Here is a 27,113-nt window from a genome sequence, read left to right as displayed (position 1 = left end):
TTCTTGGGCATTCTTTTAGATGTGATATCATTTCAGGGAGTCACTATGAACCCATAACCTTTAACAAATCGTCTTTAGTACCCAGTCAGGCCCAAGAAAGCTCTGACCTGAGTCTGGGTAGTGGGAGCAACCCAGTCCATTATTGTCTGGATTTTGCTCTGCGATGGTTGAACCTGGCCTCCACCCACAAGGTGGCCCAGGTATACAACCTTACTCTGCCCTATCTGATACTTGGTGGCCTTGATGTTGAGGCCTGCTTTCTGCAGAGCCTCCAAAACATTCTTCATATGGACCAGGTGATCCTCCCAGGTGGAACTAAAGACCGCTATATCATCAAGATATGCTGCACTATAGGCTTCCAGACCTGTAAGGACTTTGTTCACCAACCTTTGGAATGTGGCCGGTGCATTCTTCAACCCAAAGGGCATTACAATACATGGATAATGCCCACTAGAGGTTGAAAATGCTGTTTTTGGTTTGGCACTCTCAGCTAGTCCGATTTGCCAATATCCAGCAGTGAGGTCAAATGTGCTCAAGAACTTGGCTCAGGCCAAGGTGTATATGAGTTCATCTGCCCTAAGAATAGGGTGTTACAACAAACAAATGATGGACGGAATGCTGACAATGCAGACATTCTCCCCCAGTCAAGAGATCTGGGTTAAATCCATCGTTCTTTTGCCCACTACGCCACCCCAGTTCAGACATGGCCATATGCAAATCAGTCTTGACCCTGTGCCTCATGGGAACAGTCCAGCCCGAACTGCCAAGCCATGTCTTCCCTGGACCGGAATCAAGCATCCTAGGACCGGTTTCTGGCTATCAGCCGTCATCAGCCAGGATAGCTTGACTCCAGTGGCGTAGTGAGCACGGTTCCCACGTCTGGGAATACCCATCCCACTTAGGGCGAAAAGCGTTACAACAAACAAATGATGGACGGAATGCTGACAATGCAGACATTCTCCCCCAGTCAAGAGATCTGGGTTAAATCCATCGTTCTTTTGCCCACTACGCCACCCCAGTTCAGACATGGCCATATGCAAATCAGTCTTGACCCTGTGCCTCATGGGAACAGTCCAGCCCGAACTGCCAAGCCATGTCTTCCCTGGACCGGAATCAAGCATCCTAGGACCGGTTTCTGGCTATCAGCCGTCATCAGCCAGGATAGCTTGACTCCAGTGGCGTAGTGAGCACGGGTCCCACATCTGGGAATACCCATCCCACTTAGGGCGAAAAGCGTTACAACAAACAAATGATGGACGGAATGCTGACAATGCAGACATTCTCCCCCAGTCAAGAGATCTGGGTTAAATCCATCGTTCTTTTGCCCACTACGCCACCCCAGTTCAGACATGGCCATATGCAAATCAGTCTTGACCCTGTGCCTCATGGGAACAGTCCAGCCCGAACTGCCAAGCCATGTCTTCCCTGGACCGGAATCAAGCATCCTAGGACCGGTTTCTGGCTATCAGCCGTCATCAGCCAGAATAGCTTGACTCCAGTGGCGTAGTGAGCACGGGTCCCACGTCTGGGAATACCCATCCCACTTAGGGCGAAAAGCGTTACAACAAACAAATGATGGACGGAATGCTGACAATGCAGACATTCTCCCCCAGTCAAGAGATCTGGGTTAAATCCATTGTTCTTTTGCCCACTACGCCACCCCAGTTCAGACATGGCCATATGCAAATCAGTCTTGACCCTGTGCCTCATTGGAACAGTCCAGCCCGAACTGCCAAGCCATGTCTTCCCTGGACCGGAATCAAGCATCCTAGGACCGGTTTCTGGCTATCAGCCGTCATCAGCCAGGATAGCTTGACTCCAGTGGCGTAGTGAGCACGGGTCCCACGTCTGGGAATACCCATCCCACTTAGGGCGAAAAGCGTTACAACAAACAAATGATGGACAGAATGCTGACAATGCAGACATTCTCCCCCAGTCAAGAGATCTGGGTTAAATCCATCGTTCTTTTGCCCACTACGCCACCCCAGTTCAGACATGGCCATATGCAAATCAGTCTTGACCCTGTGCCTCATGGGAACAGTCCAGCCCGAACTGCCAAGCCATGTCTTCCCTGGACCGGAATCAAGCATCCTAGGACCGGTTTCTGGCTATCAGCCGTCATCAGCCAGGATAGCTTGACTCTAGTGGCGTAGTGAGCACAGGTCCCACGTCTGGGAATACCCATCCCACTTAGGGCGAAAAGCGTTACAACAAACAAATGATGGACAGAATGCTGACAATGCAGACATTCTCCCCCAGTCAAGAGATCTGAGTTAAATCCATTGTTCTTTTGCCCACTACGCCACCCCAGTTCAGACATGGCCATATGCAAATCAGTCTTGACCCTGTGCCTCATTGGAACAGTCCAGCCCGAACTGCCAAGCCATGTCTTCCCTGGACCGGAATCAAGCATCCTAGGACCGGTTTCTGGCTATCAGCCGTCATCAGCCAGGATAGCTTGACTCCAGTGGCGTAGTGAGCACGGGTCCCACGTCTGGGAATACCCATCCCACTTAGGGCGAAAAGCGTTACAACAAACAAATGATGGACGGAATGCTGACAATGCAGACATTCTCCCCCAGTCAAGAGATCTGGGTTAAATCCATCGTTCTTTTGCCCACTACGCCACCCCAGTTCAGACATGGCCATATGCAAATCAGTCTTGACCCTGTGCCTCATGGGAACAGTCCAGCCCGAACTGCCAAGCCATGTCTTCCCTGGACCGGAATCAAGCATCCTAGGACCGGTTTCTGGCTATCAGCCGTCATCAGCCAGGATAGCTTGACTCTAGTGGCGTAGTGAGCACAGGTCCCACGTCTGGGAATACCCATCCCACTTAGGGCGAAAAGCGTTACAACAAACAAATGATGGACAGAATGCTGACAATGCAGACATTCTCCCCCAGTCAAGAGATCTGAGTTAAATCCATTGTTCTTTTGCCCACTACGCCACCCCAGTTCAGACATGGCCATATGCAAATCAGTCTTGACCCTGTGCCTCATTGGAACAGTCCAGCCCGAACTGCCAAGCCATGTCTTCCCTGGACCGGAATCAAGCATCCTAGGACCGGTTTCTGGCTATCAGCCGTCATCAGCCAGGATAGCTTGACTCCAGTGGCGTAGTGAGCACGGGTCCCACGTCTGGGAATACCCATCCCACTTAGGGCGAAAAGCGTTACAACAAACAAATGATGGACGGAATGCTGACAATGCAGACATTCTCCCCCAGTCAAGAGATCTGGGTTAAATCCATCGTTCTTTTGCCCACTACGCCACCCCAGTTCAGACATGGCCATATGCAAATCAGTCTTGACCCTGTGCCTCATGGGAACAGTCCAGCCCGAACTGCCAAGCCATGTCTTCCCTGGACCGGAATCAAGCATCCTAGGACCGGTTTCTGGTTATCAGCCGTCATCAGCCAGGATAGCTTGACTCCAGTGGCGTAGTGAGCACGGGTCCCACGTCTGGGAGTACCCATCCCACTTAGGGCGAAAAGCGTTACAACAAACAAATGATGGACGGAATGCTGACAATGCAGACATTCTCCCCCAGTCAAGAGATCTGGGTTAAATCCATCGTTCTTTTGCCCACTACGCCACCCCAGTTCAGACATGGCCATATGCAAATCAGTCTTGACCCTGTGCCTCATGGGAACAGTCCAGCCCGAACTGCCAAGCCATGTCTTCCCTGGACCGGAATCAAGCATCCTAGGACCGGTTTCTGGCTATCAGCCGTCATCAGCCAGGATAGCTTGACTCCAGTGGCGTTTGTTCAATAGACAGCTGTTTGGCCTGTGACCTAGTCACAGCAAACACATCTGCAGTGAGGCCCAACATTGCTGCAAGTGTCTTGAGTTCCACTTCAGCCCAGGCTGAAGTCTCCAAATCATTGCCCAACAAGCATTCTATAGGGAGGTCTGAGCTAACTACAACCCTCTTTGGGCCAGTTTCACCTCCCCAGCTGAAACTAACAACTGCCAAGGAATTATCTGTTATGACATTGTTACCATTGGTCACTTGGTACATCTCACCATGTATGATCTGTTCAGGGTCCACAAGTTCTGTTGTCACCATGGTGACACTGGCACCTGCGTCCCTGTATGCCTTGGCCTCCTTACCATTAATCAAAGGCTGTTGTCTCTATTTGCCCAGGTTACTGGGACTCACAAATAAGGTGGCAATCTCCATGCCACCATCACAAACTAGCACAGCCTGAGCTGGAGTTCTGACTAGGCCAGAACCCAACTCAGAGCCCAAAGTTAACCCTATTAATCCCTTGTTCCCTGTACCACCACCTGTATTTTTGATAGGGGGCGCAGTTGCTTTAGGGGCAGTGGTGGTATTAGGATTTTCCATGGCTTTTGTACAATCAGCATCTTTTGTCCAATGTGTCTTTACCTTACAAAAGTAACACCAAGGTTTTCTCTTGCCTTTTCCTTTGTTGGATTGTGACCCCCCCCCCCCCCATGCATGTTTTTGGGGCCCTGATGGAGACTTTTGATTTTTATCCTTGTCCCCACTCTTATCTTGAGTTTTAGAGTCTTGCTTCTTCTAGTCATTACCAGAGTTCTGGGTGTTCTGCTTCACCATGGTTCTGAGCCACTTATCTGCCTTTTTTTCCAATTCTTGGGGAGAAATCAGATCAGAGTCAACCAAGTACTGATGCAACAATTGATTTTGGCACTTAAGAAGGATCTGCTCCCTCATAATCAAATTGTACAATCCCTTGACATAGTTCACTTTGCTGCCAAGCAACCAGCCTTCCAGACCCTTAATAGCACAATCTACAAAGTCTACCCAGTCTTGAGTCTGTGCCTTCAGGGTGTCTCTGATCTTAATCCTATACTGTTCAGTGGTTAAGCGAAACCAATCAATGAGAGCCCTCTTCAATACTGAGTAACTGTCAGCATCCTCTTCTCTAACAGTGAGGAGCCTATCTCTACCTTTGTCAGCAAAGGAGAGCCACAAGATAGCTGCCCACTGCTCTTGAGGGGCCCTCTGAACTTTACAGGCCCTCTCTAAAGCAGTTATCCATTTATGGATGTCATCCCCAACATGGTAGGAGGGGAAAATCTTGCTCAGATTCCTTTTTTCAAAAGAATATTCCCTAACTCTAGGGACACTGTTGCTGCCACCATGGGACTCTAGTCCCATTTTGTTTCTAGCCCTCTGGAATTCTAGGGATTCCTTGTCTAGGGTCAACTGCTCTTGCCGGAGCCTAAACCTAGCTTTCTCAAGTTCAAGCAGTTGATACTCCTTGTCTAAGGAAAGGTCCCTCTTGCTAGATACAGAGGCCCCTACAGACTGTCCTGAGTGATGTGACTGTGCAGAGGGAGATCTAGATCTCCTTGGTAAACTCTGCACTCTTCCAGGAGGGGTGAAGAGGGGTCATTTTGGCCTTCTCCACCATCTACCTGAAGATCTGAGTTGTCCAGGTGGGAATCATCTTGATCCTCCTGGCCAGGGTTTAAATCTAGCTCATAGAGGGTGTCACCTCCTGACCTGTCTTCATTCGCTGCCCCACCCACCCTTTCCTGTTCATCTGACCCAGGGGTCTTCCTAAGGTCATCTAACAGTAACACCTCAATGAGGCATTCAGTGTTTGCACTTCTCCCTGTCTTCAGCTTTCTAGAGACACACATGGCTTTCAACTCCTGGAATGTACCTAGAAGACAGAGAGCCACTGCTGGCTTCTCCTTTAGAAGACATACTAAGTGTGGTGTGGTGTATGCACCTACCTAACATAGTGGGAAACTAAACTCTCTTAGGTTGGAGAAAGGATGTGCTAGACCCTTGACTACCCAACCCCAAGTTCAGTAGAACTTACTTATTCAAAGCTGGTATTATATGTACCTAGTACTTTAGTGGTTTTCAGTTATTCAATACAAAGATTTATCTGGTAAACAATTGCAAGCTTGAATCCCAACCGCTGCACACCAATGTGAGAAGCTGACCTGGTATATGCTGTCCACTAATTAAAGTGGGCACCTTGTACCAGTCCAAATGACCCTTATGATGTATGAGGTCAAAGATAACCTTTAGAAAGCTATCCTAGTGGTAGCTGTGGGGAGACTTAATCTTGAAGGAATGTAAAGCAGCTTGTTGTACCAGAATATCACCTTTAGTATTAACTAAATGAAAGGAGAACCACACAGTAGTTATAAACAATATGTATTTATTTATATAACACTCTCTAGTATCCTCTACACGAGGATACAACACAAAGCACACAATACTTTTGCAAAGAAACAGTTGTAAGCAGCACAATACACAGTGGGCTCCAGGAGAGACCAAACCATATACTAAAATAGTGGTATAAGAACCACAAATGGAGTCGAGACAGTGTCTAGAACACGTGGAATCGCTGGGACTCCAAGGAACCACCCAAGGTGAGTAGAAAGGGACCCCACGGAGGACAAGTACAGCGTGCTAACATGACCGCGGGCTCTGTACAATTCTATGGGGAAGTCGCGGTTACAATTTTACAGTTTAAGGACCCTTCTCAGTGGACTTTGAGGAAACCCTTTGGAACTTAAGAGGTTGGAGAGCCACCCCACCTGTGGATACTGAAGTACCCAAGTTACCTATCCCGGAGGAGCCGGGTGCATAGGTCTGGAGTGGTGTCGGAAACCGCCGTCGTTCTCAAAGGAGCCACAAGATAGCTGCCCACTGCTCTTGAGGGACCCTCTGAACCTTACAAGCCCTCTCTAAAGCAGTTATCCATTTATGGATGTCATCCCAACATGGTAGGGAGGGACAATCTTGCTCACGTTCCTATCATCAAAAGAATGTTCCCTAACTCCAGGGACACTGTTGCTGCCACCATGGGACTCTAGACCCAATATCTTTCTAGCCCTCTGGACTTCTAGGGATTCCTTGTCTAGGGTCAACTGCTCTTGCCTGAGCCTAAACCTAGCTTTCTCAAGTTCAAGCAGTTGATACTCCTTGTCCAAGGAAAGGTCCCTCTTGCTAGATACAGAGGTCCCTACAGACTGTCTTGAGTGATGTGACTGTGCAGAGGAAGATCTAGATCTCCTTGGTAAACTCTGCACTCTTCCAGGAGGGGTGAAGAGGGTTTTATTTTGGCCTTCTCCACCATCTCCCTGAAGATCTGAGTTGTCCAGGTGGGAATCATCTTGATCCTCCTGGCCAGGGTTTGAATCTAGCTCATAGAGGGTGTCACCTCCTGACCTGTCTTCATTCGCTGCCCCACCCACCTTTTCCTGTTCATCTGACCCAGGGGTCTTCCTAAGGTCATCTAACAGTAACACCTCAATGAGGCGTTGAGTGTTGGCATTTCTCCCTGTCTTCAGGATTCTAGAGACACACGTGGCTTTCAATTCCTGGAATGTACACTCATTGTACCTAGAAGGCAGAGAGCCACTGCTGGTGTCTCCTTTAGAAGACATACTAACGGGTATATTCACAAGAACGTGTGATAACTACCGCAAGAGTAGCGTAACGCAACTTTCAATATCGTGGCCCATCGCGGGTAAATAACCCCGTGACAACGTGGGATTCACAACAAGGCGGTAGCATGGGATAGTCAGCAGATAACGCGCAAACTGTCCGCGGGAAAAATGCCACCCTGCATAAATGCGATACGCGAACGCAAATAAACATGCGATGAGGCCAACCGCGGTATAAAAAGTAGCAAAAACTAGCCACAGGCCTGCAAATCCCATGCGTCTGGCAGAACAATGCACCATAAAAACGACAGAACAAATACACCAAAAACAATTCAAAGTGACACAGCGCAGGGGCCAACTCGAACCCCACAACCCCCACAGACCACCATCAAGGAACAACGGGGTCGGGGAAGGCCGAAGAGGGAGAGGAAGACGGGGTGCAGACCGCAGGAAAACAAGACCAGCATCACGGAGGCAACAGAAAATTACCAGCAACTGACCCACTAGCAGACCACCTGGAATGTAGTCGGAGTGCCGAGGAGGCCAAAAGGCGCCGGCATGACGCGACTACCTAAACCAGGCACAAACGCGCTGCCAACAGGAAGGCAGCAACGGTGACAGGAGGTGGCAGTCCAGCACCACCGGAGGAGCTGAAGGAAACCCAGGCCACAGTCATCAGTGTGGAGACGCTGCAAGGAGTAGAGAGTACGGACAAAGCTCGAGAGGACCTGACACATCATCAAGAGGGACTGGGTGGACGGGGGGAGTGGGCACAATGGCATACATGCACAACGAGGTGTAGCACACTGCACACCCACAATCACCCAGGTCCGTGGGCCCGATTCCCTTGGCACACTGCAGCACACACACATAGCACGTACAGCACACCCACATTGACAACAAGGAACAACTCGCATAGCCAACACTGCAGAACAGAAGACACAACTGGCTCTGCACATGCACAGAAACATGCCCACTACATCTGACGGACCCGGAAACTGTGAAATGGTAATGTACGCGTACGACATTACATCCGTCATGTAGACCAAATGTACACTGTCCCGCAGAAGAATCCAGCACCCCCAAACAGTCACAATGTACATTGCCATACAGTCTGCATGCAAACCTGCACAATGCGCCAACATACATGTCAACGCAAAATCAATATGCACCTCCCCTTCACATCGCAGAGGGGCACACAACACCTTCAGCAGAGCACAGAATACAACACATCAGAGATGCCGGAGAGGACCACCACACCGTTGACACCGACACCCTACAACAGCACAGGGATATCCCACGCAACCCTCCACCAGGATCCGGACAGCCAAGCTACTCAGGGGAGAACACCGAGCCTGCAACAGACCACACAGCAGGAAGCACCCGCAAGCACAGCTGGACCACGACACTTCACCCACCCACACATCGCACCCCAATGCCATGTTCCTGCACGCCAAAAGGAGGTGGCCCAACAGGTGTGGGTGGGGGCCGAACCCATGGAATGTGAACCAGGACACATACGTAGGTGTCCATCACCCTTCAGGGGCCACCAACACCACACTAAGGAGACCCACATGCAGTTGCACATTCACAGTACAGAACCACAGGCAGGGGCGCTCAAATTGCAGTCCCATACCCATGTTGGCTCTGCATACGACGGCCCTGGATACTCCCCTTACGAATTGAGTGGGGGACGACAAAGCTACATGTCCAAGCTCCAACCCGCTGCCTGCGATGACACATCTGCATCCGATGTACACAGCACAATGTAATGGCGTGGGGCCCAGGGCCCTCATGCATACAAGACCACAGGGACACACGCAGATATCATGTTGAACTGGCTACGGGCACGTGTGCCCGGCCCCTTTATTGGCAGGGCCACATGTACAGTGACGCCTGTGCTGGATGTGTGTGGGTGAGTGTAAGCCAGCATGCATGGAATGCCGGTGACGGCAACCACTTGAACATTAGACACCAGTGCAACGTAAACAGAAAACACATGCATAAAAGAGTCAACTGCTGATCAACATGGAGGGAGCCGGAGAAAGTCCAGAGGACAGCCAACATGCAAACAGAAGTGTCCGTGAGTTGCAGTGCACTGGGGATGGGACACCAGAGATGAGCGCGCCCATGTGAAAAAAAAGTTTTGGATTGTGTCCCTCCGACAGATACCTGATGCAGATGCAGTGGGGTGTGTCATACCTGCATCATCTTCCCCATCAACGTCTCAGGGCCCCCACACCGTTTGAGGGGACATTGCTGCGCAACCACTCCACAGCTCAAAACTCAACCAGTAACGGACAATGGCTTGCAGTGCACTGAGTCACTGGCACCTGGGGTGCTAAGCAGGGTATCAGGCCGATGATGGCATCCACGACAGGTCTGAGCAACTCCGCAAGTCTGCCAGGACCACCGTTTCAACAACTGGCAGATGGCTGTTGGATGTGGCCCTTGCGGTGGTGGTGATGGAGCAGGGTTTTTACTTTAAAATCGAATACCTGTTTCATTTTCGCATGTTATAACTAAAAGTACTACTGATTAATTATTAATTATTATTAAAAGTTTGTCAAATGTTGTCTAACCAACCTTATTAACAAAATAATTACACGTGGGAATGCTATTGTATGGCTAAAATAATAAGTGAACTAAGTTGGTGAGCAAACTGACAGAAATCGATGTTGCTTATGTAATGTTATTATGTTTGCGCTTAAATTAATATGCATTAATGGCTTTTGATGTGGCAAATAGCTAGATAAATCCATACACATAAGGGTATAACACTGTTTAATCATTTCCGTACAGTAATTCTGTTTTATGTTTATTTTCACTTAAGTTGACTAATGTGGCCTACTACAAGATGGCTACCACCCGCAGCCTGCATTTGAGTTGATGGAAACTTTTGCAAGGAAGCTTCGCGCTGCCTGTGACCTTGCCCACTCGACAAAACTGAAAAGCCATGAACATGACGACAAATCCAGGATGGCTGCCAAGAGCCCCTGAACATGAAGATGTTGCAAAAAGTGAAAACTGAACTTATGAACTGTTGATCCCACCATTGGGATACATATTATCTTATAAAACATCCGTGGATGTATCGAATTAGACATGAACATTCAATTTTCCTATTCATTATTTGGGACAATCTATGTGTGAGAAAAACTCGCACAGTAGCATAAATGTACCAAGATGACATTATTTCCGCCATTCATCCGTTCTGTATAATAAATTGTAACTTTACAGAATGTAAATTTTACTATAAATATTAGTAGGCTAGAGAGGTGTTGCGCCACTTCTTCCCGAGCTGATGATCCGAGGTCCCTATGCTGACGGAGAGGACGATGACTCTACATGACGGCAGGAAACTCTAATTCTTCTACAGAGGACCGGTTCTGACTTAGGATCTGACATTTAGACAGAATAGGTAAATATGAGAGAAATGAATTTGCATTTAATTGGCTTTTGTTACAATTTTAGATAAACATATAATTCTGTTTGAATCTCTGTGTCGGGTGATTATTTCTGGTCATGTTTATTGAATTTATTTGTGTATTCTTTGAAATGTTTTTCGCTAGATTTATAAGCAACTAGTTGGTCGCATTGACCTCAAGGTACAGGCAGATCGGATAGGTATTAAAAGGTGTGTTTCCCCTTATACATGGCACGGATAAGAGTGGTAGGATGAATGTTGGTGTAATGGGCCCCACCAGCGTGTGATGTGTGTGTGCGTGTGTGACTGTGAGACCGCTCCGTCCGTGGAAGTAGAGGGGATTCGGAAGCTCTGATCTGCACCAGTTTCTTGGTAGCAGACTGATGGTTTACTATTGTCTTGGTCTGGCGAAATTGCGTGTATATAGGCTTGTTGATTATTGATTGCAATTTGTACTAACACTATATGTTGGAGTTGTGTTGAGTTTTATGTATTGTGAACGACTTCTGGGATGTAGGGAGTCGGTGACAGTTCCGTAGTAGAGCAGAGGGAGTGTTGCTCTCGGAAAAAGGCGGGATTGTTGGCCCTGTATGCAGACAGGGGAAAAACGTGTGACAATTGAAGTTGCGCGTCGCATTGTCTGGGTTCGATGAGGTAGCATCGCCATGTGTTGCCATTAGAAACGTATTTTCGGTGTGCGAGAGGTGTGTATGATAGCGAAGGTTATCTGTGAAACTCTGGTCTTAGGTCTCAGGGATCCGTATGGCATTCCGTTAAAGCTTACCACTGGAGAGGTAATAGGTATTCTTGGAGCTTGTTAGAAGGACAGGGCAGAGGTAAGCGCTGCTTTGTTAACGTGTGATATAATTCTGTAGTAGGACAGACTGTTCGCTGTTCTCGGGAAAGACGGAATTCTGTGTGAATGTACTACATTTCTGGTGTGAAAGTGCGTGAATGAAAAGGCATTCTGGTTAATTGTGAAACTCTTAGGAGCATTCAGGAGGAAACAGTTAATTGGGGCTTGTTAGAAGGGTAAAGTAGAGGGATGTGCTACTTTATCAACGGAAGTAACGATTCTGTAGTAGGGCAGAGGTAAGCGCTGCTCTCGGGAAAGGCAGAATTCTCGTGGGAAAGGTCTTTTGCTGTTCTGTGGCTAGCGAAGCAGACAATGGAGATGTTTGTATGTTGTAACTAACAGACTCGTAGAAGTTGAAACAAAGTCTACCGAGTAGTCTTGTAAAGGAGGGGTAGACGAGAAGGACAGGAGACCGGAGCAGAAGCGACTGCAGCGACTACTGACGTCAGGGGGACCGCGCTGTGATTGGACAGTGGGTTAGAACAGTGGAAGCACGGTGATTGGTGTGCTAGTGTACGCCGCGCTAGGATTGGGAGACATACAGGGTGACGTAGACGCTCCAGGATTGGTGTGTTGGTGTGAGTCGCGCTGGGATTCGCGGACTGAGTCAGTGGCGTAGACGCTCCAGGATTGGTGCGTTAGTGTGAGTCGCGCTGCAATTGGACAAGAGATCGTACAGTTGTAGAAAGAGCAAACAGCTTGTGGAAAATAAGAAAAATGTACTACCAGGCTGAGGAAAAGAAGAAGAAATCCTTGCTTAGTAAAGTAAAGAACTGGTTCGACAAGGATAAAGATATAGTGACTAGGGAAGGACAGTTATTGCCCCCGATAAAAACCCCGGCATCCTTCATGGTTGCGAAGTATGGGTATCATACCTGTATTTGGTTAGATAACTGGGTGAAGTATACAAAGGATGATGGAGTGTTAGCGTTCCCGGAACATGGTTCATTTAATATGGCCATACTGAGGAACTTACGGGAGCAGATGATGAATCTAGAGCCTCGGCCTAGGCCAACGCAGTTTGAGGCATTGACTGAATGGGAAGATGAAATGCATGAACGAGAAAAGCAGAGGGGTGGGGGTAGCTACAGGTACATGTTTGGGCAAAAGTATGATCGCGAAACCCATCATAACCGGATGAGAAGGTGGCGTGATGCCAGTATGACCGAGGGATTATATCCTGTAAGAACGGCAGAGGAATCAGGAGGGAGAAAGTGTACAGAAAAAGAACATAATATAGAACCCAGGAGATATGGGGCAAATGAGTCTGATGATGATGTCTTGGAGGACATGCTCTATAAAAGACCACCCCCGTATAGACGAGAACCAGAGGTAGGAAACGCAGTGACCCCGATGAGAGACACCCTGCGGATTATTAAGACAGAGGGTATCACCCCTGGGTTGAAAAGCAGTTGTTCTCTGGCGGAAAGAGAGAGAGAGAGAGATAGAGAGAGAGAAAGGGAAAGAGAGAGAGAGAGATAGAGAGAGGGAGAGAAGAGAGAGAGAGAGAGAGAGAGAGAGAGAAAGAGAGAAAGAAAGAGAGAGAGAGAGAGAGAAAGAGAGATAGAAAGGGAAAATGAACTTGAGGATGAAAAGACCAGAGAACTAGCAAGAACTACCTTTGAACTGACAGAGAAAATCAGAGAGCTGACTAAAAATCTTGAGACGGTTACAGTGCCTGTGACAATAGGCCCGGTTATGCCGATTTTTGACAAGCAGAGGACGGGCGAAAGTGGTTTGACAGTACCATATGTGGGCAATAGATTGATTGTTCCTCCGGAGCAGGCAGAAATGAGAGCAGGAGAAACCCAGTGGAGAACAGGAGAAAATCAGTGGAGACCTACAATATGTGGAGGAGAATTGAGTGTGCAAACTAACTCAAGTATGAATTCTGGATGTATGGAAGGGAACAGAGGATCAATTTTAGAACCGCAAAGAGTGACAGAACCAGGGGGTGCAGAAACATCTGTGATAACTGCTGAAGATTTGAATGATTGGCTGAAAACTTTACAAAGAAAAGAAAAGGAATCACAGGGAATTGATGTAGCTAGGCTACGTATGGAGATGGAAGAGATGATAGTAGGAACAATCCCTACAGAAACACTGAAGAATTATCAGGAAGGGGAGACCCTCTTCCTGTGCAATAGTGTCACATAGAGAGCAAAGAACATACATGACAGGTTGAAAGGAATAGCCAGTGAATTGGGAATTGACATGGATAAGGTAAAAGCTTTACAAAAGCCTTACCGAGTGGATTTTGCAGATAAGGACATTGAGAATCTGAACAATGCAGGCCGAACAGGACAGATTAAGGAAATGATTGCTTTGCTGAAGAAATGGGGAGATGTAGAAAGATGGAAAGAAAGATGGTACCGAAAGCGAGAGGATGGGGCAGATAGAACTTACTCGGCATTTCCCCTGAAAGAAAAAGAGAAGGCAGTGACAGCTTACCCCATGAGAGAGATTCCAGGAGGTGGGTACGTACATGTCCCATGGACCAGACAGGATATTTTATCATTTATGAATGATTTCCCTCGACTAAGGGAAAAGCCCGTTGAGTGGTACAGACAGGTCGACAGATTTGTAAAGCTGTCAAAAGTACTGTGGATTGACCTGAATAGTCTGTTTGATATAATTGTACCAGCAGACCTGTGGGCAGAATGTAAAATAGTCATAGACTGGCCCACTAAGGAATACCCGAGAGATCCAAAAACAGGAGCTCCAGACCCGGAGGTAATGAAGAAGTATGAGCAGGTTATGGCCTTCTTGAAAAATAAGGTACCTCCCAAGGAAACAGACTGGGTTAAAATAGATCGAACACACCAAGAATTGAAAGAATCAGTCCATGCTTACTATGAAAGACTGATACTAGCTTTTAAGCAGTTCAGTGGAGATGAACACCTGGGTGACAAGGATCTGAGTCATTTTGTGTATAGATTTGTGTATGGTTTGCGACCTGAAATCAGTGAAATGATACGGCAGCACACCGTAGACTGGCAGAGTAAGAAGATTGATGAGATTCTGCAAAATACTTCAGTGATGAGATTGAGGCAAAGCAGAGGAAGCTAAAAGAAAAGGCAATGTGGGCACAGGTGAAAGTTGCAGAAAGACAGGAAGCTCAGTTGGTTGAACAGGCAAATAACCCAGGAAATAAACCTAGGTTTGGTCCAGGAAAAGGAAAGGGGAACATCGAGGAAGCCAAGAAAAAGTTCCCATGCCACAACTGTGGAAAATTGGGGCACTGGAAATCCGAGTGTAAGAATCCACCGTCTACTAATGATGATAATCCATCATTGAATTCACAGGTGCAGAGTGAGGGGTGTGGTCAACATCGGCAACAGCAGAAGACTGATAAGCAGCAGAATGAGGTGCCAAAACCACCCTTGCCACAGAGAAGAGGATCTCAGAAGTACAGCCAAGAGTCGGGATTCTACGATGAAGAGCAGGTAATCAAACCAAAACGCGCAAGCGCAGTTTCTCAGTACTGGCTGAAAAATGAGGGAAGCGACTCCGAGGGAGACTTCTGACGTTGCCGAAGAGAGGAAGAGGAGTGCGTACTTGGCGCAACTCTAGAAATAGACCAGGCAGGGCCTTTTGTAGATGGGAAAATTAATGGTGAAAGTGTCACTTTTCTAGTTGACACAGGGGGCACGAGATCAACTGTCAGGTCAGCTGATATAAAGAATCTTCCTCTCTCGGATGAAGCTATCCAAGTAGTTGGTGTGTCCAACACACAGATTAAAACTCTACTTACTGAACCAGTAAGGGTTAGAATAGGGAAATTTTCAGACATGCACCGATTCGTGGTGTGTGACACAAATCCTGTGAACTTGCTAGGCAGAGATCTGCTATGTAAGATGAATTGCACTATTTTCTGTACTCCAGATGGAATAACCTTTGAGACACCTGATGAGGATGTTCTATACAGAATGACCATGGATAACAGAGAATGTGAGGCTTTGGGAACATATGCAATATTTAATCCAGATGCATTGCCCCCAGAATTAAAACAGACAGTGAAAGCAGCAGTTTGTGATTTTACTGGAGAAGATGTGGGTCTGATGAGGAATGTAGATCCAGTAAAGATTACTGTCAAAGAGGGAGTGGTTTACCCAAACATACCGCAATACAGATTGACACCTGAAATAATTGAAGGAATAAAACCCAAAATTGAAAAGATGATTCAGCAGGGGGTGTTAAGAGAAATATTGAGCAGCCCATGTAATTCACCAATAATGGGACTGAAGAAACCTAATGAAAAGTTCAGAATAGTACAGGATTTGAGAAAAATTAACAAGATTGTTGTGCCATGTTGTCCTATTGTGCCAAATCCATCAGTGATTTTGTATCAGATTCCCCATGATGCAGAATGGTATACGGTAATTGATTTGTGTCATGCTTTCTTTTCAATCCCATTGCATCATGACAGCCAGCCAATATTTTCTTTTAGATTTGGAGAACGGATTTTGGCATGGTGCCGAATTCCACAGGGGTATTCAGAGAGCCCTTCAATATTTAATCAATTGCTAAAGAAATCTCTGGAAAGTCTGACAATGCCTGAAAATTCGGTCTTGGTCCAGTATATTGATGACCTACTTGTGGCATCAAAAACACGTGAAGCTTGTGAAGTAGACACCATTGCATTACTGAATCACTTGGCAGATGGAGGATTAAAGGTATCTCCAGCCAAATTGCAGTTCTGTAAGAAAGAAGTCCAGTATCTGGGACATAATATTGAGAAAGGCCTGAGAAAAGTGACCATTGACAGGATCAAAATCATTAGAGGAATGAGAGCCCCAATGACACAAAGAGAGGTGAGAATGTTCCTGGGAATGGTGGGTTACTGTCGTCAGTGGATAAGTAACTTTTCCCTGATTGCCAAACCATTGATTAAATTGACCAAAAGTGAGGTGAAAGACCCATTAGAACTAAACCCAGAAGAAATGGCTGCATTCAGAGAGTTAAAAGACAGACTATGTGAAGCTCCTGCCCTAGGAATGCCTGATTGAGAAACGGAATCTGAGCTGTATTGTAGTGAGAGAAATGGATGTGCACTTTCAGTGCTAATCCAGAAACATGGACGCCTGAGGAGGCCAATTGCCTATTTCTCAGCAACTCTTGACCCAGTAGCTGTGGGTTTACCAGGTTGTCTGAAAGCAGTAGCTGCTACCTGCAAAGGTCTGGAACAAAGTGAGGGAATCATAATGGGATACCCTGTACGGGTATTTGTACCTCATGATGTAGCAATCCTTTTGACAAGGAGCCGGACACAGTTCATGTCTCATAGTCGGCTGACTAAATATGAGAAAGTCATTCTTGGTGCAACCAATGTAAGCCTGGAGAGATGTGTGAATGTGAATCCAGCGACACTGTTGCCTGATGCTGAATGTGTGGGAGTGAGAAATGACGTTGATCATGACTGCCTGGATGTACTTGATTACTGTACAAAGCCAAGGCCAGACATAAGAGATCTGCCACTGCCTGAAAGTGATCATGTGTTGTTTGTGGATGGATCTTGTCTGAGAACAGATGAAGGAGTATTGAGTGCTGCATATGCTGTGTGCAAAGTTTCGGAAGTTGTGGAAGCATCACCTTTGAAAGGAGTTAAATCCGCTCAGGTGGCAGAATTGGTGGCATTGACAAAAGCATGCAAGATTGGGAGGAGTGTGAGAGTGACTGTGATGACTGACAGCCAGTATGGCTTCGGAGTTGTCCATGATTTTGGCCAGCTATGGCTACAAAGAGGTTTCCTGACCTCAAGTGGAACTCCCATAAAGAATGCTGAAGTGGTTGGAAAACTGCTAGAGGCAATACAGCTGCCTAAAGAACTAGCAGTTGTAAAATGTGCTGCTCATGGTCATGGTGATGATTTTGTAACAGTGGGAAATAAATTCGCCAATGACATAGCACAATACTGTGCAAGAAACAATCATTCGATTAACAGGAGTAAAGAGCGAGAAATATCTTCTTGTTCCTTAATGTTTACTAATGAGGTGGGAACATGGGAGGAAGTAAAACAGCTGCAGGATGAGGCAGGAGATGAAGAAATGAGAGATTGGGTGAAAGCAGGTTGTGCACCTAGAGAGAAAGATCATGTGTGGGTCTATAGGGATGGAAGACCAGTCATGCCAAATAGCATGCTATCAACAATGGCAAGGATGTATCATGGCCAAGGACACCTGGGGAGGGATGCTATGATAAGAGCCTTTAAGCGAACCTGGTACAGTCCAAAGTTTAGACTGATAGCAGAAAGTCTCTGCCAGAGATGTCTGATATGTCAGCAATTCAATCCCGGAAAGAAAACAGTGGTGAGCCTAGGAACAATAGGCAGGGAGGGAGGACCCTTCACAAGAATGCAGATAGACTTCATTGAAATGCCCCCAGTCAACAGGTTGAGGTATGTCCTGGTGGTGGTCTGTTTGTTCTCCAGGTGGGTGGAGGCATATCAAAACAAGAAGAAATGATGGGATAACAGTGGCCAAATTACTGTTAAGAGAGTTAATCCCAAGGTACGGGTTCCCAGTAACCATTGAATCAGACAGAGGAGGACATTTTTATAATGAAATCATGGGTCTAATTTGTGAAGCATTGAGTGTACAGCAGAAGCTACATTGTGCTTACCGACCAGAGGCTTCTGGTGTGGTTGAACAAATGAATGGTACCATCAAAAACAGAATTGGCAAAATGTGCTTAGCCACAGGAATGAAATGGCCTGATGTCTTGCCTCTAGTCCTGATGACCATTAGGTCTACTCCAGACAGAACGACAGGTTTGAGTCCACATGAAATTATCATGGGACGGGCAATGAGACATGCATATGTACCAGTCTACAAGTTGATGACAATAACTGATGACATGATTTTGGATTACTGTAAAGGCCTGGCTGACGCAGTTCATTCTGTGTTTCACCAGGTTGGAGAAGACGCCACCACACTTGAAAAGAAACCAGCCCATGATCTGAGCCCAGGGGACTGGGTAAGGATAAAAGTCCACAGAAGAAGGAATTGCCTGGTTCCAAGGTGGGGAAGGCCAAGACAAGTCATCTTGACCACAACGACTGCTGTAAAGTGTGCTGGTGTGAAAAATTGGATACACGCAAGTCACACACTGAGAGTTCCAAATCCAAGAGGTGGTACTGGAAAAGAATACTTTGAAGAATCAGATTCCAGTGATGATGCAGACAGTGAGGCAGTAAGAAGGAAAAAGAATCCTGAAAGTGGGGAAAGTGAGTCAAGGGAAATTTTCATCCCACCAGAAGAAGTTCTGAAGAGAACAGTGCAAACTGCAGAAGCAAGTTCAGACTCAGAAGAATTACCCGAGGTTCCAATTGACAGTGACCAACACAAAAAGAAAGAAAGAAAAGAAAAGAACATTCCAACAGAAGAGACACCTGAATCACTTGGGGAAATTGGACAAGTTCCACCTGAGATAAATATTGAAGAAAAAGGGACAGACAAAGACAGTGAGGGACAGATTGCGGAAAAACCCCGAGGAGGTGTAGGGAACATCAACAACAAGCTAGGTGAAGGGACAAGTAGACAGCAAGAAGATTGCGTGTCGGAGACCCGAGGAGGGACAGAAGTAGGGAAATCTCAATTGGTGGAAAAAGAGACTGTTGGAGAAAAGGAAGTTGTGGGGGAAAAGAAAACTGGTAATGAACAAGAGGCAACTGAGACAGAGTCTGATGAAAGTGACAATGAGATACATGGAGGACGAGTTCTGAGAAAGAGAACTTGGCTTGGAGAAAGAAACAATAAAGAAGGAAAACAAAAGAAAAATGCTAAAGGTGATCTCTGGCCAAATAAGATAAAGAGACTAATGTACAAACTGACACGAGTTAACTCTTTGAAAGCTGAACAAGTGAACGAAGTGTCAAGTCAAAATCCAACCAAAGAAGAAGAAACAAAGATACCTGAGAGAACTAAAAGACTAAGGAAACCAAATCAGAGGTACAAGTCACCGGAATGGACGTATGTGGCACTGCCTGAACAAGGAGAAGAGGCGGACAGCCAAGGAAGTCCAGAGGAGGCTTTACTGAAGGCGGTTGCTGAAGAAGAAGCTGTGGGAATCCTGAGAGTTATCTTGTCCGACATTGGAGAAGAGACGGATGTTCAGGACCTGATACAGTTTGATGATGATGAAGAAGCAGTGAAAAGTGATGAAAATCCAAATTGAGTAAATCCAAGGAAAATCACTTGGAGAAGAGAAGAAAAAGAAATACTAAAATTAATAGATTGTAATAATCTGGTGGGTACTTGCTGCCCTTAAGTTCAGTAGAGGAGTAGAAGAGGCTAAATCAAAAGACACGGTCGAATTAACAAAATGGCTAACACTGAGAATAATAAAAGTAGATGTACCTTTCTGAAAAGATGGTGCAAGATGTGCTGCTGCTGTACAGGGTTATTAATGTTGCTTTGGAGCATGCTTGCTCTATTGATTTCATTTAGAGTCACTATAGACACTTTAGAAGGTTATACTGAGAACAAAACTAATATAGGGAAAAGTTCACAGAAAATAGTACCGACTAGAACTAGCAATATACATATACATAAGGATAGGTCAATTAATGATTTTTCTAGCAATGTTTTTTCTAAATTGTTGTATGAGTACGTAAAGACAATGGAAGTAATGGATTGCTACGTCTGCATGCAATTACCTGCCTCGGTTTCGGAAGGAGTGACTTATCATCATCTTCCGGCTACGTATGGAATTTCCTGTAGTGTGTTGATTAGTATATGTTACCAGTTAGGGAAACTAGATTATAATATGTCTAATGTAGATAACATTCTTGGGCAGTTGCCTATGAATAAAGCACTGAATCCTGCAAAAGAAGCTAACACTTTAGGTGAGATATTTTTAGAAACCAAAGAATTAACCTTAGAATATGTTTTTAGAAATAATTTAACTTGCAGTTTGAAAGGAGAAGAAAATAATTTTCTAGACATGGTTGAGAGAAGAAGACTGAATATGCACAAGAAAGCAGAAGGGCATAAAATGAGTGACACAATGTGGGATATTGAGAAAGAAAAGGAGTTGAAAAATGGAACCAGTCCAACTATGGCTATAGATGCCCCACAGAAAGGCAAACTGTGCATTACCAGGAAGAGATCCCAATATGATTATTATTTTATAGGGACTAGTGAGTGCCATGATACATACTTTATTGCAACCGGATGGGGATTTAGAGGAGGAGAAGATCCAGTTTTTCCGGGAGTGTATTATATTTGTGGGAACAAGGCTTATTACCGTTTGCCTGACCATTGCTTTGGTACATGTTATGTTGGCCTGGTCTTTCCAAAGATTTTTCACATGGATAGAGTAGATGATGCTGAACAAACTAATTTATTAACACGCTATAGAAGAGAAAAATGGACAGAAATTGTAGGAGATATTTTTGGAGCTTTAATTCCAGCAGTAGGAATTTCTTGAAATGCATTTGGCATTCGGAAGCTGTCAACTGTGGTGGATCGCTTGTCAACAAACACCGCTGGAGGCTTTCTTTTGGTTAATACAGAAATGGTTGCTTTGCGTGCTATGGCAATGCAAAATCGACTTGCCCTTGACATTCTTTTGGCAAAACAGGGTGGAGTCTGTGGAATGCTGAAGGTTCAACATTGTTGCACTTACATTCCTGACGAAAGAAAAGATCTAAAAGTTTATATCAAAAATATTACTTATTTGCATGGAGAATTAGTACCACTGCAAGCTGAAAGTATCTGGACTAGAATGGCTGATAAGATGATTGCTATTAAGAATTTTATAGCTAAAATAGGTAGTACCATTTTTGGTAAGATATTATTTCCATTAACCTGTGTAATTGTTGCATTATTGATCCTTAGATTAGGGTGTATGTGTTGTAGATATAGAAGAAATAAAAAGAAAATCACAAAAGAAAATGTTAAAAAGAGACAAAAGAAACCAGAAAGAGATCCACAAGAAATAGAATTAGAAGAGCTAAGAGAAAGCATGTATATAGAAACTAAAAAGGAAGATGAGATGGAAACAAGGGTTTAGATAAATGAACAAGAAGATATTTTGAATTCTTCCAAAAGGGGAAACTAAATTGATTTTAGGGGGTTTTGATTTTGTGGTGATTAGTTATCACCAAAGGGGGGATTGATGGAGCAGGGTTTTTACTTTAAAACCGAATACCTGTTTCATTTTCGCATGTTATAACTAAAAGTACTACTGATTAATTATTAATTATTAAAAGTTTATCAAATGTTGTCTAACCAACCTTATTAACAAAAGAATTACACGTGGGAATGCTATTGCATGGCTAAAATAATAAGTGAACTAAGTTGGTGAGCAAACTGACAGAAATCGATGTTGCTTATGTAATGTTATTATGTTTGCGCTTAAATTAATATGCATTAATGGCTTTTGATGTTGCAAATAACTAGATAAATCCATACACATAAGGGTATTAGCAGGGGTATAACACTGTTTAATCATTTCCGTGCAGTAATTCTGTTTTATGTTTATTTTCACTTAAGTTGACTAATGTGGCCTACTACAAGATGGCTACCACCCGCAGCCTGCATTTGAGTTGATGGAAACTTTTGCAAGGAAGCTTCGCGCTGCCTGTGACCTTGCCCACTCGACAAAACTGAAAAGCCATGAACATGACGACAAATCCAGGATGGCTGCCAAGAGCCCCTGAACATGAAGATGTTGCAAAAAGTGAAAACTGAACTTATGAACTGTTGATCCCACCATTGGGATACAAATTATCTTATAATACATCCGTGGATGTATCGAATTAGACATGAACATTCAATTTTCCTATTCATTATTTGGGACAATCTATGTGTGAGAAAAACTCGCACAGTGGCATAAATGTACCAAGATGACATTATTTCCGCCATTCATCCGTTCTGTATAATAAATTGTAACTTTACAGAATGTAAATTTTAGTATAAATATTAGTAGGCTAGAGAGGTCTAGCGCCACTTCTTCCCGAGCTGATGATCCGAGGTCCCTATGCTGACGGAGAGGACGATGACTCTACATGACGGCAGGAAACTCTAATTCTTCTACAGAGGACCGGTTCTGACTTAGGATCTGATATTTAGACAGAATAGGTAAATATGAGAGAAATTAATTTGCATTTAATTGGCTTTTCTTACAATTTTAGATAAACATATAATTCTGTTTGAATCTCTGTGTCGGGTGATTATTTCTGGTCATGTTTATTGAATTTATTTGTGTATTCTTTGAAATGTTTTTCGCTAGATTTATAAGCAACTAGTTGGTCGCATTGACCTCAAGGTACAGGCAGATCAGATAGGTATTAAAAGGTGTGTTTCCCCTTATACATGGCACGGATAAGAGTGGTAGGATGAATGTTGGTGTAATGGGCCCCACCAGCGTGCGATGTGTGTGTGCGTGTGTGACTGTGAGACCGCTCCGTCCGTGGAAGTAGAGGGGATTCGGAAGCTCTGATCTGCACCAGTGGCATGTTCCTCCTGCGGTGATGCCACGTCCGGGCCAGTCATGACTCTATTTGATGTGTGAGCCCTGGTGGGACGCTGTTGAGCCCGGAGGCTGCGTACAGCGCAGGGCCACAGAGAAATGGCGTTGATGACCCCAAGGCCAACGCTTCTGGGGCCATCCAATATCTCAGAAGAAGGGGTCCTGGAACGGACCAGCACAGAGTTAGTGGCCCCGGATGCACTGCGGCTGGCACAGGCACCTAGCCACGGGACGGTGACTTGCGGTGCAGTCAGGGGGGCCATGCGACATGAGCGGGTCACCATCAATGTCCGAGGTGTATGTTGCGGAGGGTATCGGGGGACAGTGGAAGGTGTCCTCCAGGGCATGACGCCGAAAGGTTTGATTTTATCCGGAAGCAGCAAATGGAGGAGTGGAATACGACTGCCTCGTTGCCACCACCAATTAGGTATCAGCTACATGAGGATGAAAACTGCCCCATAGTCCATAGGCTCAGACGCCACCAAAGTTCGCCCAGAGAGTGTCCATGATTGTCAGGGAACAGACTTAGTGGCACTGGCGCTGAGAGGGGATGCTGTCTGCGATGATGCCGGTACGCTGATACGAACTCAGCCAATGCAAAATAAAGACTCTGTGACCTACTGGACTGCAGTGTTGGCCAGAGGCAGTGGTCAGCAGTGGCCCACAGCCACGTGTCGTTGGCTGGCGCGGCACAGAGTTAGTGACACAAGGGCAGTTGTTGGTAGTGTTTGAGCACCTCTGTAACGATGATCTTGTTCCCTCCGGACTGCAACGCGGCATCCTCTCACACCACTCCGTGCGTGCGATGACATGTATTCTGCCTTTTGAATGACCGATGTTCAGTTCCAAATGTGTGACCTACCTGACTGTGGTGTAGGCCTGAGGCAGCGGTCAGCGCGGCCCATTCACAGAGTGTCGCCAGCATAGGTTGGATGGCACCACCGGCCTGCGCAGTTCAGGTGCAGTGGCACCACATGTCGCCGGCTGGCGTTGAACAGGGTTAGTGGCACCACGTGTCGCTGGCTGGCGTTGAACAGGGTTAGTGGCACCACATGTCGCCGGCTGGAGTTGAACGGAGTTAGTGGCACCACGTGTTGCCGGATGGCGTTGAACAGGGTTAGTGGCACCACATGTCACAAGAAGCCCATAAGGAACTATGCCTCACTGATCGAAGGGAGTCTGTGCTGTTGCCGGTGGCCCGGGTTTGGAGTCACAGCCATTCATGACTCAGGACACAGTTTCACACATGGGACCTACTGGGCCGAGGAGTAGGCCTGAGGCGGCAGTAGAGTACGTCAACGGAATAGGACTAAAGTGGGCCTGTGTCGTGGAGGCTATGATAGTCTGAGGAGGCTGCCAAGGTCGCGGGACTGTGGCCTGGAGCTTGAGACGGAACGTGGTGGGCCCTCCTTGACACACGCCGGTGTCGGCAGGTGATCAGTGAGGCCTGACTGCGCAGGGGCGGGCCTGATGGGTTTGTGGTCCGGCAGGCGCACAGCATCACAGGCAACTCCACTCTAGAGGACGGCGTCGGGTGAGAGGCGCCGCCCTGGCAGAGACATTGGGCTTTCCGGAAGAGGACCACGCCCAGGGCTACATGCTACTTATTCACACCCCTGCGCTGCTGTGGCATACGCCGGGCCATCCCACTCCGGTCACGCTTAGGAGGAGGTAACAGGCAAGATTTCCTTGAGGTCCTCCACTGGCTGTGGTGACATGGTTGTGTCCACTGTCCACTACACTCCATACACCAGAGGTGTACATCGCCATGGATATGGATGTGTGCTTCATACTGCAGTCTGTCCAGCACATCTCTGCCACTCTTGGCATTATGTACTTTCCCAATCAAGGTACTACTGCATCCTTCACACATGCCTGTTTGCCACCTCTCCCCACATTCGGCTGTTGTGTGGCTGAGGTGCCATGCCGTTGATGGCTCATGTTCACGGCTTGGCCAGGTAACCATTGTGAGTTGTTCTTTCGTTTCTGGTGGGTGGGCATGTTGTGCATGTTGGTTGTGATTTTGTGACGTGTGCATTGCCTGAGTTCTGATTTGCATAGTTGTGGAGTTGAGGTGAGTGGGGTGTTCATTTGGAACTTGCCAACGGGCTTTGCATTTCCCTTTGTGCCATCCTGGAGACACTGGTTGCTGATGGACTGTCGTAGGATGGAGGAATCATGCACACTGGCTGTGTATTTGAAGGCGACATTGTTGGAGGTTCCACGGTGTTCTGTTGTTGCCTGCACATTGGGGTGGGACGTGTGCTTTCAGTTCGGGTGATTGTGTGCTGTGTCACCAGGGGGCTGAGGTGGGACATGTGTGCTGTGGATTGCCCCCAACACGTGTGTGCATCCTGCTATGGCATATGATCCTTGCTTGGTCTGCAGCGTGACCTGCGCATTGTGTTGGATGTATGGGGACTGGGGTACCACGGTGATGGTGATGTCCAGGGCAGATGTGAGGGACTTGGATGTGGCTTGCTGTGAGACTCCTCCGACTCTGGCGGGTGTTGGTTGGGGAGTGCCAGGGGCCAACAAGTGCAGCCAAGCCCGCAGCTGGGTGGGGGGTGGGATGATGGTTGTCTGCTGTGTTGGTGCCGTAGGCCTGTTGGGCGATGATGGTCGGGATGCTTTGGGTGTTTGTCCCTTTCAGCCTGTGGTGGACAGTGACATTGTCAGAGGTTGGGTCTGTGCGGCTGGTACGCTTCATGGGGTTCCGCTGTCTTTGTGTGTGCTGCCTCTGTGGTTGTCCGAAGGAAGGGGGGGCGTTCCGGGTGTGGGGTAGGGTCCTGGGGTGGTGTCGGTGGGTGTTGTGGCCCTCTTGGGTGTCCGGGCCGCATGATGGGTGGCTCCTTCACATCTGTTGCCCTTCCGATGTGGCCCTGGGCTGGTCTCCCTTTTGTGGTGCTGACTGCCATTCGACTTAACACCAGGTCAGAGCAGGTGTAGATTTCCTGGTGCTAATGCACCTTATCGCCTGTTTTGTGTTTTTATCGCCGATCTGTCTGGTCGTTGAGAATGTTGAGGTGTGGTCGTGGCTTTTGGCACGGGAACGCCCACTCTGCATCTCATTAGCAATAGTTGTGGGGATCCTCTGTGGTGATGTTTTTTGCGTCTGCTATCATGGGTAAACTGGTGCTGTGGGCTGTTAGCACCAGCTTGTGAATGGGGAGGTACATTTATCGCCACTTTGGCTGCGATAAAGTGCGGATGACTCAGCGATAAATCCTTGTGAATATGCCCCTAAGTGTGGTGCGGTGTCTGCATCTACCTAACCTAGTGGGAAACTAAACTCTCTTAGGCTGGAGAAAGGGTGTGCTAGACCCTCGACTACCCAACCCCAAGTTCAATAGAACTTACTTATTGAAAGCTGGTATTATATGTACCTAGTACTTTAGTGGTTTTCAGCTAATCAATACAAAGATTTATCCGGTGAAAAATTGCAAGCTTGAATCCCAACCGCTGCACACCAATGTGAGAAGTTGGCCTGGTATATGCTGTCCACTAATTAAAGTGGGCACCTTGCACCAGTCCAAATGACCCTTATGATGTATGAGGTCAAAGATAACCTTTAGAAAGCTATCCTAGTGGTAGCTGTGTGGAGACCTAATCTTGAAGGAATGTAAAACAGCTTGTTTTACCAGAATATCACCTTTAGTATTAACTAAATGAAAGGAGAACCACACAGCAGTTATAAAAAATATGTATTTATTTATAGAACACTCTCTAGTATCCTCTACATGAGGATACAACACAAAGCACACAATAGTTTTGCAAAGAAACAGTTGTAAGCAGCACAATACACAGTGGGCTCCAGGGGAGACCAAACCATATACTAAAATAGTGGTATAAGAACCACGACTGGAGTCGAGACAGTGTCTAGAACACGTAGAATCACTGGGACTCCAATGAATCACCCAAGGTGAGTAGAAAGAGACCCCACGGAGG

The 27,113-nt window shown here is 46.5% G+C and overlaps 1 long non-coding RNA gene across 1 annotated transcript in view; it reads left to right on the top strand.

Moving 5' to 3' along the window:
• Positions 1 to 22,710, top strand: part of LOC146811912 (uncharacterized) — a 59,964-nt gene extending 37,254 nt beyond the window's left edge. The window contains exons 2-3 of the long non-coding RNA XR_014965845.1: positions 14,996 to 15,136; positions 22,187 to 22,710. This is a non-coding gene — a long non-coding RNA (uncharacterized LOC146811912). The remainder of the gene's footprint in view (positions 1 to 14,995; positions 15,137 to 22,186) is intronic.
• The last annotated feature ends 4,403 nt before the right edge of the window (positions 22,711 to 27,113 follow it).

Source organism: Triturus cristatus, chromosome 7 (genome assembly GCF_964204655.1).
Source record: "Triturus cristatus chromosome 7, aTriCri1.1, whole genome shotgun sequence".
NCBI lineage: Eukaryota > Metazoa > Chordata > Amphibia > Caudata > Salamandridae > Triturus > Triturus cristatus.
The sequence above is the reverse complement of the archived record's forward strand: the minus strand, read 5'-3'. Positions and strand labels throughout refer to the sequence as shown.